Source organism: Apium graveolens, chromosome 2 (assembly GCF_009905375.1).
Source record: "Apium graveolens cultivar Ventura chromosome 2, ASM990537v1, whole genome shotgun sequence".
NCBI classification, from domain to species: domain Eukaryota; kingdom Viridiplantae; phylum Streptophyta; class Magnoliopsida; order Apiales; family Apiaceae; genus Apium; species Apium graveolens.
In genome coordinates, this window is record NC_133648.1 from 147,510,036 (window position 1) to 147,526,549 (window position 16,514).

Consider the following 16,514-nt stretch of genomic DNA (forward strand, 5'->3'; position numbering starts at 1 on the left):
TCAATATATTATATTCCTTTTTATGATCCTCTATTATAATCCTTTAATTTAAATCCTTTTTATCCTGTTACCTTATACTCAATTCTCTCCGTATCTTGTGGATTTCCGGGAAAAACCAAAGTGTTCGGATTTGGATTCTGACGATCTTTACATACACTTATATCCCATATAAAGTATTAATAAAATCTCAGAATATCCATATCAGAACCCCTACATAGTGTGGCATGAAAAGTTTTCTCATTCAACAAAAACACTATTCATAAGGGTTTCAAAAATTTCTCAAAAATTGGGGTTATTACACTGACACTTTTACTCATCCTGTGTCAGCCTATCAATTGTTGGCTGCTCAGGGCAATGTGGAGGCAGAGCAGACTTTGGATTTAGTGCACACCACAGAATCTCTTCAAAGAGATAAAGCTGCTGTTAACAGAATGCCTTCTCAAGCTGGAGAGCCATCTGAAGAATTTTGAGTAAATTCTAATGATGATGGCTCTGGTTCTTTGGATGGAAGCATGAACTTAGGGGGAGCTGAAGGCCCAAGTTCTGCTTTAAGTTTACCTGAATGGGCATGGGCAAAGGAATCTACACCAGGACAATTTGAGGTTTCTTTGGTCAAACAAGTAATGGCTATTCAACAGGCCCTTCAGGAAACTTCAGATGCTGGTACCAAGGCTGTTCTTCAAGCTCACCTAGACTCTCTACATCTAATGAAGATCCAGCACTTAAGACATAATCTCAGTGTGGATGAATTGAAAAGAGATATAGCTGACTTGAAGACCTATAACTCTGAGAAGCTGGATTCAGTAATGCCATATGGTACCATGCAAGATCTACTAATAAGATTGAGGAGAGAATCAGACTCTGAAAAGAAGCTAGCCAAGCTGGAAAACAGAGTTCAAGTTATTGAAGATTCAGTGGCTATTCTTCTTCAAAATCAACAGACTCAGACAAATCTTCTCATGCAACTGGCTAAAGCATAAGGCCTAACTCCTCAACTTGATGATAACAAAAAGGGGGAGAGAGAATCAAGTAAGGGGGAGAAAGGACTAACAGAGGGGGAGAAACTTCAAGTACAAATCAGCAAAGTAATTGTACCTTCAATTACTATCTCCAAGCCACCAGTTGCAGATGGTATAGATCTAATTAAAGCAGGAGCAACAAATTTGAAAGTTGCTGAAAAAGGAAAGTTGAGTTTAATCAACTGGGAAAAGATTGATGAGGAAATTCAGAGAAAGTTTAAACAAGTCAAGGAGTCAGTTAAGTCAGCCATCCATCACTCTCATGTTAAACCAATCAGTGTGAATGAGATGAGCATGAACTATCTGGAGAAAGGACAATCTTCCTGCATCAAATCACAAAAGGCTGAAATAATTCTCAAACCAAGGGTAAATTATCCAAAGTCATCTTTGAAGAATCCCTTGGACACTGTGTATGAGACACCCAAGCCTGATGAAAAGAAGCTTCTGTCAAGATCCATTATCTTCTATAAAGATCCAACTGATTCAGCCTCAAAAAGGAGAATTGCTAAGATATTCAGAAATGGAAAGGAAATTTGTGTGGTACCTGGACATCCACAATTTGCTCAAGCAAAGAAAAAAGAGAAAGCAAGATTAAAGAAAGCAAAGAGACAAGCTGCTCTAGATGCAAAGAAATCTAAACAAAAGAAAGAGCAGATTGTCATCTTGGCCAAGCTACAGGCTGTAAACTCTTCTCAACGAATTCCCTCTCAACCATCTGAAGCTGCTGAATCAAAGAAGAAGATTGAAGAACAGAAGAAATCCCCAAGAAAGTAAGAATTGGCTAGAAGAACAAAAAGGAAACTGGATATTGTTGACAAGAAATTGGAAGATCAATTTTCTAAGGAATCCACACCAGTTAAAACTCAAGCATCAAAGCCCTCTGTGGTAATTGAAGATATAAGGGTGGTGGACCCCTACAGGAACATACATGGAGAGCCTATTGTGCCAAAGGATGAGCCAATAGAGTGGGATAAATTACCAATTCCTGACTTCAACTTGCCAATCCTTACCAAGCCAAAAAGGACAAAATCAAGGGCAGTCAAGAAAGTGAAGTTGTCACCTCTCAAATTCAAGTCAGTAGTTAAAGCTCAACCCAAGGTCAACAGGGGAGACTACTTGTACTTGTGTGACATCAAAGAATTCTCAGATCTAAACCTTTATCTGGATGAACTGGATGAAGTAAGGGCAATTGATGCATACAAAAACCTACCTGAAAGATTGGTGTTCAATTACAAAGGAGGAAGGGAGATTCAGTGGCCTCTTCACAGAATACTTCAAGAAAGCCAAGTTGTGTTGATCAAAGTCTATTCATCCTTCAAGAAAAACTTTGGGTTCAATGTAACTGCAAGAAGACTAGTATTGAAGAGGATTGAAGAGCTGAGGAGTGTTAGAGCTAAAGATGCACTTCCAAAGACTCTAATCATCCCATACACAGGGAGAAGAGTGCATCTAAGGCCCTACTGGCTGATGGAATTCATGGATGACAAGGGTGTGAGAAGATTCTTCAGACTAGAAGACCAATTGAGTATCTCTAGCAATGATACTCTCTTGGAGATGCAAGAATTGCTAGATATCTCAGAATCTGATTAACTAGAATTCCACAGGCAGCTCCAGAATCGAATTGAAGAAAACCACAGAAAGCTTGGAAGAAGATCCAGACCTTCAAGGAACTAGAAAAACCTGCTCAGGCTAAAGGAGCATCTTGAACTGACTGTGAGCCAAACCTTGTACATTCTGTTTAATTGAAGCACTTTCAGTTTTATCTACTTATCTTTAAAGATATATGTTTAGGATATTTTGTTATCATCAAGTATCTCTTTATTTATGGCTACAATTCCAGTAGACATAAATTGGGGGAGATTGTTGTGAATATGTTGTGTACTTGATGATCACTTAAACAAAATATCTAAGTAGATTTTAATTAGTGAAATAATGTAGCACTCGACGGATAAGAATTATAGTCCCGACGGATAACTCATTATAGTCCCGACGGATGATTAACTTATTATCCATCGAGCGAGTAGCTTATGTAACAATAAGTTTGTAGCACAGTGATGTATGCACCTTTGTATAGAATCTGTAGTAGCATATAAGTCATGTTGACTTTAACTAGATATGCAGAATAGGTTGATTAATTGTACATAAGTAATGTCTTGTAATTCTGTATAAGTGAAATGAAGTCAAGTGCCAAAATAGCTACCGACAGATGATTAACAAAGCCTTCGACGGATGATCAAAAGACTATCAACGGATGTTTAACATAGTAGTCGACGGATGATCAATTAAGTCATCGACGGATGATCTGAAAGTCGACGGATGATCATATCAAGAATTCAAACATCAGTTGAACAGTGAAAGCTAACACACAGCCGTCGAGTTGTATACAAACACATTGTGGAAGCCCATTAACTGGGTAATAGAGGACGAAAAGCAGCAAATATTAAGACTGTTAGATTTTATATTTGTTCAGTCTTTTTGACTTTGTAATCTAGGTATTATATAAACCAAGAGAGTAGCAAATAGAAAAATAACTGAGATGACTGAGAGAAACACAAAAACAGAGAAATATTTGTAAGCAGAATCTTTAGCATTTCCTGTAAACTCAGTAGTTCATTTGTTAGCAGCTATGAGCATTCTTGCACACAGAGTCCTCTCGATATATTATATATATCTCTGGTGGAATTGTTTAAATCCACAAGAAAGTTTTTAAAGACTCTTATTTTTAATTACTTATGTTTTGATTCATTATATTTCTATTCCGCATTGTGCCAATCAAAACATTATATCTATATTCGAGTTGAACATTTTTATTTCAAGAAAAAGGTTCAAGAATTTCATTCAACCCCCGTTCTGTAATTCTTGCTATATTGTTAAGGGACTAACAACATTATGTGTATATCATTAATTTATGTCATATCATAATGTCAATCTGGTCGGTACTGGCTAATTTTTGAAGCCTTAAGATAAACGTACTCATGATGAAAGAAATTATGGATGATTTTTGTAGTTTGAGTATTTAAATTGGATTTAGTTGTATTTTTTGCAAGACAAATGAGGGAAAATAAAGGTATAATGCACAAATTATATTGTTACTTATCGGAGATTTAAACATAATTTAAGATTTCCGTTAATCTTTGTCTGTGAAAGAAATTCATTATTTTAAGAAAAGGAAATGTTTTTTGTTCTAAACAATTATTTTTTCTTTAGTTACTTGACTAAAAAAAAGTTTAATTGTTGCGTGTTTTTAGATATTTGAAAAAAATGTGAATGCACGCACACACATATATTTTTAAATTTTTAGTCTTTAAATTATAAAATATTTTAATGGTTTTATTCTAACATTTTTCACAAAATTCATTTTTTGTCGGCTAATTTTGATAACAATTTAATTGTTTTATGTATGAGATATTTTTCTTTCTTTCTTTTTCTTCAGTTTTTAAAATACCATTAAACTATTTGTCCTGCTTAAAATACTCTAAAATGGTAAAATGTAACATAATTAGTTCATTCTTTCATAAAAACTTGAAATTATTTTAAGTAAATTTTGTGATATGTATATAATATATTATAATTATTTACTTAATACCTAAGTTATTCATATAATTTTTTATTAAAATTTCCAATATTTTATTTTATTTATAATTTAGTGCTTTTATTTTCAAAAATTTATATCACCTAAAATTGAATCTTTTTAAAATTGTAAATTTTTACTTAATATTTTAAAATTTATAAATATTTTGATACAAAAAAATCCCGTACAAAAAATTGGTGTAGTAAGACACAATTTAGTAGTGCACTATTTTATTAGCTATATATTTTTTGTAACAAAATCGTGTAACAAAAATGTTTAATGTATTATTTTATTTTATTCATAATTTATTAGCTTTCTATTAGAAAAAGTAATTATCATAAATTGATAATATTAGAGTGTGGGCATAATAATATATATAGTCTTTTTGTATAATATATAGTAAATAAAAGGGGAGAAGAAGTTATCGATAAAATATATTTAATTAAGTATTTTAATTTACATTTTTTTATAATATTTTATATATAACTTTTTTGTAATTTTAGATGAAATAATATTTCTTACTTTGTTGGATATACAATGGGCTAATAAATAGTAAATTTACATTAATATGGATTAATGGGCTATTGAAAAAAATATACTTTTACTTCATAAATAAAATTTACAATAAATCTTAGAATTAATTTTGTTATATTACAAGAAATTCCGTGTGCACCGGTAAGATTACTAGTTAGTGTATTAATTTAGTACTAATAGAAATGATTTTGGAAGAGAAGTAAAGATAGAAATGATTTTGGAAGAGAAGTAAAGATCCTTTGTATGTGTTCTTTAGTTTGTTGGAAAAATGAATTTTTTTTAGGAAATCAATTATATATATTTATAAAATAAGAGTGTAGGTTACTGTAAACACTACTAGGAAGTTCTAGAAATATTAACCATATGCATCTATATATATACATACATATATTCATTTATATATTTAAACAAATATCTCATTTCTTTCAAAGTATCTTGATAAAAATAATAATAAATAAAATTATAAAATTATCTCAACTTTAGAGTTCTCTTGTATAAATTATCTTATCTTTTATCAATTGTTTTATCTCATACATCTATCACTACCTGAATAAAATATTGCTATCTGGCACCAAAATTTCCCAAATATTTTAACTAATTTATTTTAACCAATTCTCGAAAAAATATTCACATAATAATAAAATAACTCGGTTTTATTCAGATAAATGAATATATATATATATATATATAATTATGATTAATATTCAAATTTCAAAATTAATAATTGCCTGTTAAATAAAAATTCATATGTTGCTTTCGCTAAATTTTGAAATATAAATAATCTTGATAATACTCTAAATATTTAAATACTACCAGATATTATTAATAACGCTCACTTTAAATAATAATACAACTTCAGTTATTCTTACTATTTTACAGAAATAAAGTTCAATAGCGACGCACCTCCAAAGTAGCAGTAGTCCCAAACTCACGATTTAGGTCATTACGGTACTCTCACGAAATTTTAAAAAAATATTAATAATAATTTATAATAAACTTTAATCACCAAATATCCATTATTAACCCCAAAGCATTAATTTCACACATCCACTAATCCAATATTTATATATAATTCCAATCGCTTAACTCTAACAACTAACTTTCCGTACTTCTTGCCTGCAGAATCCCACCTAAGGATTTCACATTATCTCGATGGAAACTGAGAAATAAGTATCTATTTTGCAGCTCATTTCCAAGTGAAGTGGAAAGAACTTCAAATTCAGATTTCTGCATGGGTCTGGTCAAGTGGACAATTCCCTACTAAGGGTCAATATACATGGACAATCGGTCTTCAGAGAAAATCTTGCATTATGAACCACAAGTATTAATAAACCATATTTAGATTATGTATAATTATGTCTTACTGGAATGAATAAGTTGCTCTGCATTCACAAATTCGGTTATATAAAGTTGCAAGTTCAACTCTATTCCTTCCCTCAGAACTTTATTGTTCTCATTTGCAAAAATGAGAGTGAATCTTGTTGAACTCTTATCTCTAATTAAGATTTTTATTTTCTTCTATAACTTCTTTTTTTTTTAAAAAAATTCTTTCTAATTAAGATTTTTATTTTCTTCTATAACTTCTTTTTTTTTTAAATATTCTTTATTAAGAATTCGTCTCAAATATATTTTTAGTTACTGCTTTAAGAGAGTACTATATGAGGAATTCTCGTCAATTAATTCAATTCTTTGATTTCTTTAAGTAGAGCCTCCATTACATCTTAAGCCATTCATTTTATTTCAGAGTATAGCTTATAAAAAATATATAGCAAAATCATCAGTTTACAAATATAAAGCAGGTTTATTGCGAGTGATCTAGACCAATACTTTTACATGCTGATGGATATTTTGTTCTCCTTGGTACTTTTGTTCCTCTACAATTGTTTGAGACACAATCTGTCCAAGATTATATTTAAGAGATCCTTTGGCAACTTTAGAATCTTAAAGAGATATTCTGGAACTTGTTATGAACTTCTTCTGTCATGCACTCACAAATGGATTAAAAATTCTTGGTATCCAACTTATTCGTTCGGGTCCGATTAATTGTAAATTTTACTTTTAACAGCGGTAACAACAATTTCATGCATTTTAAAAAATTCAATAATATCTAATTAAACCAATCTGCACAAGTGTACTAGGTAGCAAGTAGATTTATAGATAGTTAATAATTTTCTCTGGGTAACACATATGGAACAAAGAGAATTAACAAATAAATCACTAATTCTTTCTAATCCACTCATGTAATTGTATGTCATCTTATTATCTCTATTACCTAAGTCAGTTTTAGATGAATATTTGTTCTATAAATACTACCAACACGAAAGGTAATGTATCCATCTTATAAACTTATTATCCTAACAAACAATTCAGAGTGTGACCAAATCACATTATATTAGGGAGACTAAAAATAATCTAAAACAAAAGTCTTATATGCCGGAAACTTAACCCCTAAAAAATTAAGCATTATTTCCTAGGAACACTTCTATCTCACTAAGGCAGTTAATCATGTTCAACAAATATTCATACAATATTCAAGATCTTATAAAGCCACATGCACAGAGTAATCATCATCCCTAGTTACCGGAGAAGTCTTATAAAGAACTAGTTCAAAATTATCTATGCGTGATGCTATCAATACTTGTGTGTGCATTAAATATTTAACCACTAAGATCTGAACATGCATTGAATAATGAGAACTAAATACTACAGTGGTTCAAGAAATTGAATCCTCAGATATGTAAGGTGAATCATTTTCAGAGATTTCTATGGAAGCGATATATTCATGATGATCCTTCTCATCATCTGATACATCCCAACTATTTGCTTAAGCATTATTAGTTCGGTCTGAGTGCCTCCATGGATATAGTTTATGTACTCTTTCTGAATCTAACAAGACTAAACTTCCTTGACATGTGTGAAACACTACCATGTAGTCCACTCCCTCAAGATTTTCTGAAGTGTACACATCACTTTCATCAACCTAAGCTCCTCTTAGTTCATCTATCAGTAACTCTATTGTTCTGTTATAAGGTTCCAATATTAATGCATGTAGCTAAGATGTTTTAATGTCCAGTCTATTCTCTATATCCTCCTTAATTCCTGCCTTTATGATCTCTTCTGATTCCTAGATAAATGTAGTATTGGTACAAATCACTTTGTGATTGTAAAATTTTAAATCAATAGAATTGTTTTAAAATCTCAGAAGAATTGTATTCGTATAAACTATCTTTATTTCCCGCACCTCAAAATATAATAGGATCCTATGAAGTAAGTTTTTTTAAGAAGTTGTGTAATTTTTTCCAATAGGTCCTGAAATCAGTTCTATTAGTTCTATTAGAATAAGAAAACCATTAATTTCAATTTTTGTATTCGGAAATTTTTCGTCTGAATAACACATTATATTCGTTTTTTTAAATATTAAAATCATTTTTCAGTTCTGGAGGAATCATGACTCTACCCATTATTTGATAGCTCCTAATTTAATATTTATGAAAACTTAAAATTTCCAAAATGATAACGGTGAGATGTTTCATAGCACTAACTGTTAGCTGGAAATAGACTTTACATCAATTGGATGTAAACAATGCATTTTTGCATGGGGACTTAAATGAATAAGCTTATATGGTAGTTCCAGAACGTTATCCAAATCCACTCAACAAAGTGAGCAGGTTACAAAAATCTTTGTTTGGTTTGAAGAATGTATCCAGACAATGGTCTGTATAATTGGCTACAGGGTTGATTTCTCTTGGTTTTGTTTAGTCAAAACATGATTACAGTTTATTCATGTACAAAGCAAGTTTTGATATTACTATAATGGGAGTGTATGTAGATGATATTATCATCACAAGAAGTAGTTCCGAACATATCCAACATATTATAGATCATTTGAATCAGGTTTTTAGTATCAAAGACCTTAGAAAGTTACATTATTTCTTAGGAATTGAAATTTCCTATGTTATTGATGGTATTGTTCTCAGTAGAAAAAGTTTCTAAGGACTTATTAGATTATTTTCCTGATGTGATTAAACACAAAGATTTTACACCCTAGCCTCAAACTATCAAAGACTAAAGGATCTGTATTTTATAAACCATAGCTATACAGGTCTTTGGTAGGAAAGCTTAATTTTCTTACCGGTACATGACCTGATTTGAGCTATACAGTTCAAGTGCTGAGTCAGTTTATGCATTCTCCAACAATACAGTACATAATGATGCATTATTGCACACTCTTAGTTATATACAAAATACTGATGGTCAAGGAATTTTATAACAGGATTCCTATAGATTCCATTAGATCTGTAACTGGTTATGTTTTGTTATTTGGGAGTTCTCCGATGGTATGGAAATCAATCAAAGAAGCAGGCTACAGTATCTTGATCGAAATCTGAAACAGAATATCAAGCTATGGCATATGTTGCTTCTTAAATAATATGGACTGTTAATTTATTTCATGAACCTGGTGTCAATGACTTGTCTCTAGTCACTTCTCAATGGTATATTCGATCAGCCATCCATATAACAAAGAATTTGAGTGTCACTTTACACGTGATAAAGTTCTTGAAGGCTTGATTCAATTAAGCTATTTTCAAACTCAGAGTCAATTAGCATATTTTCTAACCAAGACTATTCCTTCATCTCAGTTACAATTACTATTAGGCAATTTAGGTTTGGTTGAGACAACCACCCCTAACTTGAGGGGGGATTCAAATGCTAAGGCTGATGCATTGTTTACATCAAAAAATGTGTTGATTATATCAGCACAACAGATATTCTTTATGATCCACCTTAGCTTAGTTGTTATTTTCTTATAACATAATTGTAATTTAACAACTAGTGTAGCTTTGTATATATAATCTAATGGATCATTTCTTTCAGTGTAAGCTCTACAAATTAGTTTACACATTATAACAGACCTCGATGTTGCCAATACTTGTCAACCATGACTTCCCTGAAGCATGTTTCTTGATTGCGTAAACATGCTGTATGGGTGAGTTCTTAACAATATTAAATAATCTCTTCCAACTCATTTTTGTCATTTTCCATGTTCAGACTTCAAACTCCATATATATTATTACAATAATAATGCTCGAATTAGTCGAGATGCTCTACCTTGAGAGAGAAGAATAAAAACCCTATCAATGCTAGAAAAGAATGCCCTCCCAACAAAAACCTAACGTGAAAACACTTTTATCGAATTTTACATCAAAGTTATATAATTATATACACAATATTTATTTATATTATTTATATTAAAACAGAAATTTTTGGAAAAAATTACAAAAATAGCCGATTTTTGAAAAAATTTAACAAAAATAGTCATTCTGAAAAAAGTTGCCAATTTTGGCCGATTGAATACTCCACTGTCAGTTGGATATCCCAATTTGTATAAGATACTCCACTGGTATTGGGGTATTTCATATATGGGATACTCCACTGTCAGTTGGGTATCTTATATAAAGTGGATACTCCACTGACAGTTGGGTATTCCATCGGCCAAAGTTGGCCAACTTTTCAGAAATTGATTATTTTTATCAATTTTGTCTAAAAATAGGCTAAATTTGTCCTTAACCCAAATTTTTGCTAGTAGTCGTCTGGTGACATGTATTTTAGTCACATACATATGTATACATGCATATGAGACGAACATGACACTATTTCTTTTATAAATTTTTGTAATTTTTAGAAATTAAAATGAAACATGTATATCATTTTATTCTACAGTCTCACAGAGATGGTTTTAATGGGTAAAGATTCATTTATTCATGTTATTCTTTATTAAATCTAAATAAATTAACTTTAACTATAACCTGACGGTTGTTACTTTAGTGAATTTTAGTTGTATTGTTTTATAAATCTATCAAAAAATATAGTAATTAATTACCATGAAATGATTTATTTTTCAATTCCAAGTCTTCCGTGGTTGAAATCTCTTAATAACTAAATTTCAGAAAGAACTATCCAAAATAACCATGGGCTGGGCTGGCGCTTAAAATGGCCAAAGACAAACGCATACAATATATGCGTATCTCAAGCCACACTTTTAGGTTATGCGCATCCCTATACTTGCATTCGAGTGTTGCGTATACAGAACCTCCTGACAATATTTTATTCAATATATTCTTCTATATACGCATTGTTTAAATGCGTAATCAGGCCATGCAAAAACTTAATGTCCGTACTAAATAAATATAATTTTTAGCTTTTGAATTAAAAATATATTTGATGAGTTAGGATCCACAATTAAAATGCCGTACTTGTCACTTTGGATTTCTATTAGTTTAATGATTTTCAATTTTTTTTATTTCTCGCTTTTCATGTTAAACTTTACTTTAAGTAGCGTCTTACACTTTTTAATTTTTTTTTAAAAATCAATGTGTCTTTTATTCAACTTTTAATAATTTTTAAAACTTAGGGAAATTTTTGAAATCTAAAATATTAAAAACTGTTAAATTTGGATCCAAAATTTAATTTAAAGTTGGTTACTTGTAACGAATATAAATTTTAAGTAGATCACACAATTTTAAGCGGTTTAATTTGTGCCTGACGATATTAACAAATATACGATGATATCGAATTAGTAGGATTTCGTGCATTTAGAAATTCCAATTATTGTAGATACAATGGCTTATTTTGATAAAAGGGAATAATTGTTTCACTAGTTTATTATTTTGTAAATTAGTACTATTTGGCAAATCTGAATCATTTATATCTGAATTATTAATATTTCTGAATGATCTGAATTAATCAAAAATCTGAATATCAATTGATTAAGATCATTTGTTATATATTTATTTTTATGATTTCTGAATGATTAAATTTTGTGATTAAATGAGTCTGAAAAAATTACAAGATTTTAAAATTGATATAATATTGAATGTTAAAAGTGCTAAGCATTTAAAATGCTAGATGCACTAAATATTTTAAAAAATTATGTGTTTTAATTAAAAATGTAATTCAGACAAAAACATGTATAAATTAAAAAAGGTACTAATACGCTTTAGTAAAAGTAATTGGTTAGTTATTAATAAATATAATATTTTATTAAATAAAATTGCTCGTGATTTTTTTATAAAAAGAAGTGTTTTAGTTGGGTAAAATAAAAAGAGCATTGTGTTTAACTTGAAAAAATTTATTGATTTATATATTAATTAAGTTAGGATAATTAAGTAAAAATAAAATTTAAATAAGGGTAGTTAAGTAAATTAAGCAGGTATCGTACTATCGATCCACTCTCAAAATTTTAAGGTTTCATTGATTATAATATAATATAGTGTAGCTAGATATTAAATTTGGATACATGGGAATATTATTAAAAAATTATTAACTTAATAAAATAACTTGTTTATCATAATATTTGTTTTAATGTTAGTGCAAAATGATATAATTATGAATGTCATAATAATTATAGTTAATAAAAAAATATTAAAAATAAAAGAGAAAATAGGCTTTTGCAAAAAAGAAGGAAAAAAATAATATAAAAGTTTGATAAAAAGTGTGGACAGTATCATATGAATCATTCCGATAAAGTTATCTATATGAATGATTAGATGATTTATGAATCGCTCATGTGTTAAATGTTTTCAGACAAATGACCTGAATTAAAGATGCAGTCAGATCAGTGTTCATTCACTAACATTCAGGGCCAAACAAATGGGGCCTAAGGTAAGGTTTGTTATCTTTACTATTGTTCTCACGTGACCTTTTAAAACTACACATGATGCCCAAAATTTTTACACTGTTTCTTTGTATCATCTAAAGACTGATATACTTTTAAGTTCTTTTGTGTTATATAGTGACAACAAAACCACATGAAAATCAACTTCTTATATTAAATTACTTTCTGCTCGTTGTTATTAGGTTAAGTTTCTGATTTTGTTTAGAAACTAATATATATGTTTTTTATTTCCATTTCTTTCCTAAAACTAATATGCGGTTTATAATATGTAAAAAATATTTTTTTTCTCTAAATCATATATTACCATATTTAGAAAAAACTGAAATGAACGTACAGTATTTATATCTGTAAATAGTTAACATTGGTATGTTGTTCCTAGGGATTGTATTGGCTGCAGCACACCAGTTATATTTCTGATACTAGGTTTCCCAACTTTAGAATAACTTCACAAATACTTTCCATTATTAGGCTAATTATAGTTCTTCTCGTAGGCAACAGAGTTGTAGTTTAATATGCTACATTATTAGGTATAGATTTGACTTAGTTTTTCAAACCTGGAAAATTGTTTAAATTAATTAGAGACTAGAGATACATTACTCAATGATAATAACTTAACAGAAGTGTAATACTGATCAGGTAAGATTTCCACCAACAAGAACATGCATATTAGGCATGATATATTGTCAACTTATTTTTGAACAGGTCGAGACTATTGTCAGTCATTTTTATTTTATTTTATCATACTTTTTACTTCAAAATTAGATTTATTCATTTTAATTTTAAAGGCAATTGGGTATAACTTAAGGTTTGTGGTAGTTATAGTAGTTGTAGTTTTATATCTTTTGGTAATGAAATATTATCATCTCTTGAACGCAATTTACAAAGGCCATGCTCTTTCCTTGTACCAGGAGAACATGGCTTAGTTTGTCTTGGTTGGAAAAATTATGATACAATCCTAAAATAAAACTTGATATTGGAGATTTTTGGGCTACCTTCTCAAGTGATTAAGACGAAAATGGCACTTCTATCACTCCAGCAACTCAAATTCCATGCACCCAAGGCGGCGCTTTTCAAATATTTTATCAAAGTTGTATTTCATCGTACTTTAGTATTCATACTTCGATCAAATATTATATGGTTGTGATTTTATGTTTTTTTTTTAAGTTTGGATATGTATTGAAGTAGTTATTATTGAAGGAGATGAGAATGTTGTGGACATGTGGTTTAGTGTTTTGATTTATGTTAAAATTGGGATTGTTGTATGAATAGAGCAGATTTTTCAAAATTTTATATAATTAGCCGTTGCATTTGCTTATTCTAGTGTAATATTTATATACTGTAGTGTTACGTTAACAATTGATAATGTTGCACAATTAAAATACAGTAGCGTTACAATATATAAAACAGATTGTTACATTAATCTATGTTAGATCCATTTTTGTAAAAATAATGCCAACCTAATGTAATATTATAAAATTGTTACAACTGTCCATTATAGTGTTACAATATGGCCCTGTTGTAATACTTTCATTTCTTAACAATAGGTAGCCAAAATGTTACATTAGAGGGCCTGATGTAACGCTCGCAGGTGTAATGCCTTTTGCTGTTACAATAGCTCTATTATAATGATTTTGGCCTATTGTAACATCAGAGAGGCATTGCATCAAACCACTTATGGCGTAGTGAGGTAAGATTGGGCCTTGATCATGATGTGTACATGAAGACTACTAATGAGTTAGTGGCCCACGAAAGCAAACAATGAATGACATTAAATTGTTTGGAGAGAATATTCCACGGAAGCAAACAATGAAATAGTTTTATTTGTTTGGAGCATCTTGGAAATTGTAGCTAAGGCTAGTAAGGATATTTTCTTTGGCTACTCAGTGAAATCTCTAACCTACATGGCATTTGTGGTTGATCAACAGAAGCTGATAGACAGTTTTAATGCATAGTTCAATAACATCATGCTCGAAACTGTTACAGGAGAAATTAATGGCGATAATATATATCCTTGTAGTGGTTGGTAGTGTAACTACACAGCTGAGTACTTCAACAAGTCTGACTCAATACCATATTGAAAATCATGATAACACTTCAAGAACATATCTGCTTAGACAAAAGGTTAGATGTCAAGACCATTCATAGACTCTAGTTCTCAAGTGATCTAGATGGTGGAGTGATAACTAGCAGGGCTAGTGAGCATAAATAATTATTTCTTTAGTTTTCTCTCTGAAGAATAAACTAAAAAATTACAAAAGCATTGATATATCTGGATTGGTTATTGCAAAGTAAGATGAACTCAATCAGTACCAATACATATTGTAGGGAAGTTGGTATCCAGACAAATGAAAAAATTATAATTGGTACAAGGATAACTAGAAGTTAAACTAGATGACAATGGAATTGTTACGAGGGACAATGCCAACCTGGATGCTAGGCTATTATTAAAAATCAGTATCTGAAAAAACACCAGTGACGAGACTTGAGGATAGTACAACATATATGGCACCTGATGCATATTCAAACCTCAATATTTATAAGTTAAATGTGAACAAGTGCATTCCTAGTTGGTGAGACAAAAGATGAAGTTAATATACAATAGTTACTGGACTTTGCAGTTACAGATCAATTGTACTATGTACATCTCATCTTCACAAGCTCACTACAGGTTGGTATGAACTAGTATCAATACCGAAGAAATAGTCAAGTACAACGTCTGACACTCTAATTGAGTATGTAATTTAACATGAACTAGTATAGTCGTCATATGATCAACTCTCATTACCAAAATGCACAAACATACTATTATATATGTGCAGTGATATCATGATTATCATATATGTTGGCCTACTAAAATAATTTGTGCAAATTATGTGCTAAGTTGTTATAGAGTAGGTATAGATAAGCGTGTTGGAAAAGTTATAATTCTTTTTTGAGTTACTTCAAGGAAGCCATTAAAATAATTCTTTTAGGAGCTCAAGCAAGCCAAACGAATAATTCTTTGGGAGAACAAGTAAATTAAAAGAATGATGGAAATACAAGTAAATCAAGGATCTTTTGAAGATGTAAAATTCGGAAGATTCTAGACATGCCAAGACTACTTACCAATAGAAACCACTAAAGCTTGATTAGGCAACTAAACAATAATGACAAGTAGTAGAGGTATGAACAACTCACTCTTTTACTCAAATGCAAGTATAAAATGTTTAATGTTCTCAAGATGTCAATGTGCAAGGTTCCTAATGGATCCTAGATAATCCAATCTTATAGTTATTAACAATATTTTTAGATATCTTAAAGACTACCAAATCTTGGATTAGTGTAACCTTAAGATTCAAAGGAATATGTCCTAAGTCCAATCATGTATAAGGATTTAGGAATAACTTTTATGTAATCTGTTTTGATTTCATTGATATTAATAAAAGACTTGTTTTGTTTTTATTATGGGCTTTATCTATTTAAGTGTTTAAATAAGATATACCATAGTTTAGAGTAAAGCTTTTTATGGATTATGATGAGATCATAATAGTGAGACCTAAAAAGATGATAACTCTAAACTTAAATAATTCCTGGTCATAGGATTACTAACTGGTAATTAATAATCCGCAGAGATCGGTACATACTATGCTTGCTTCATTATGAAGGATGTCTGTTCTCATAGACATTTGTGTGGTGACACTATAGCTAGTATGTAGGTACTTATTATGGAATAAGT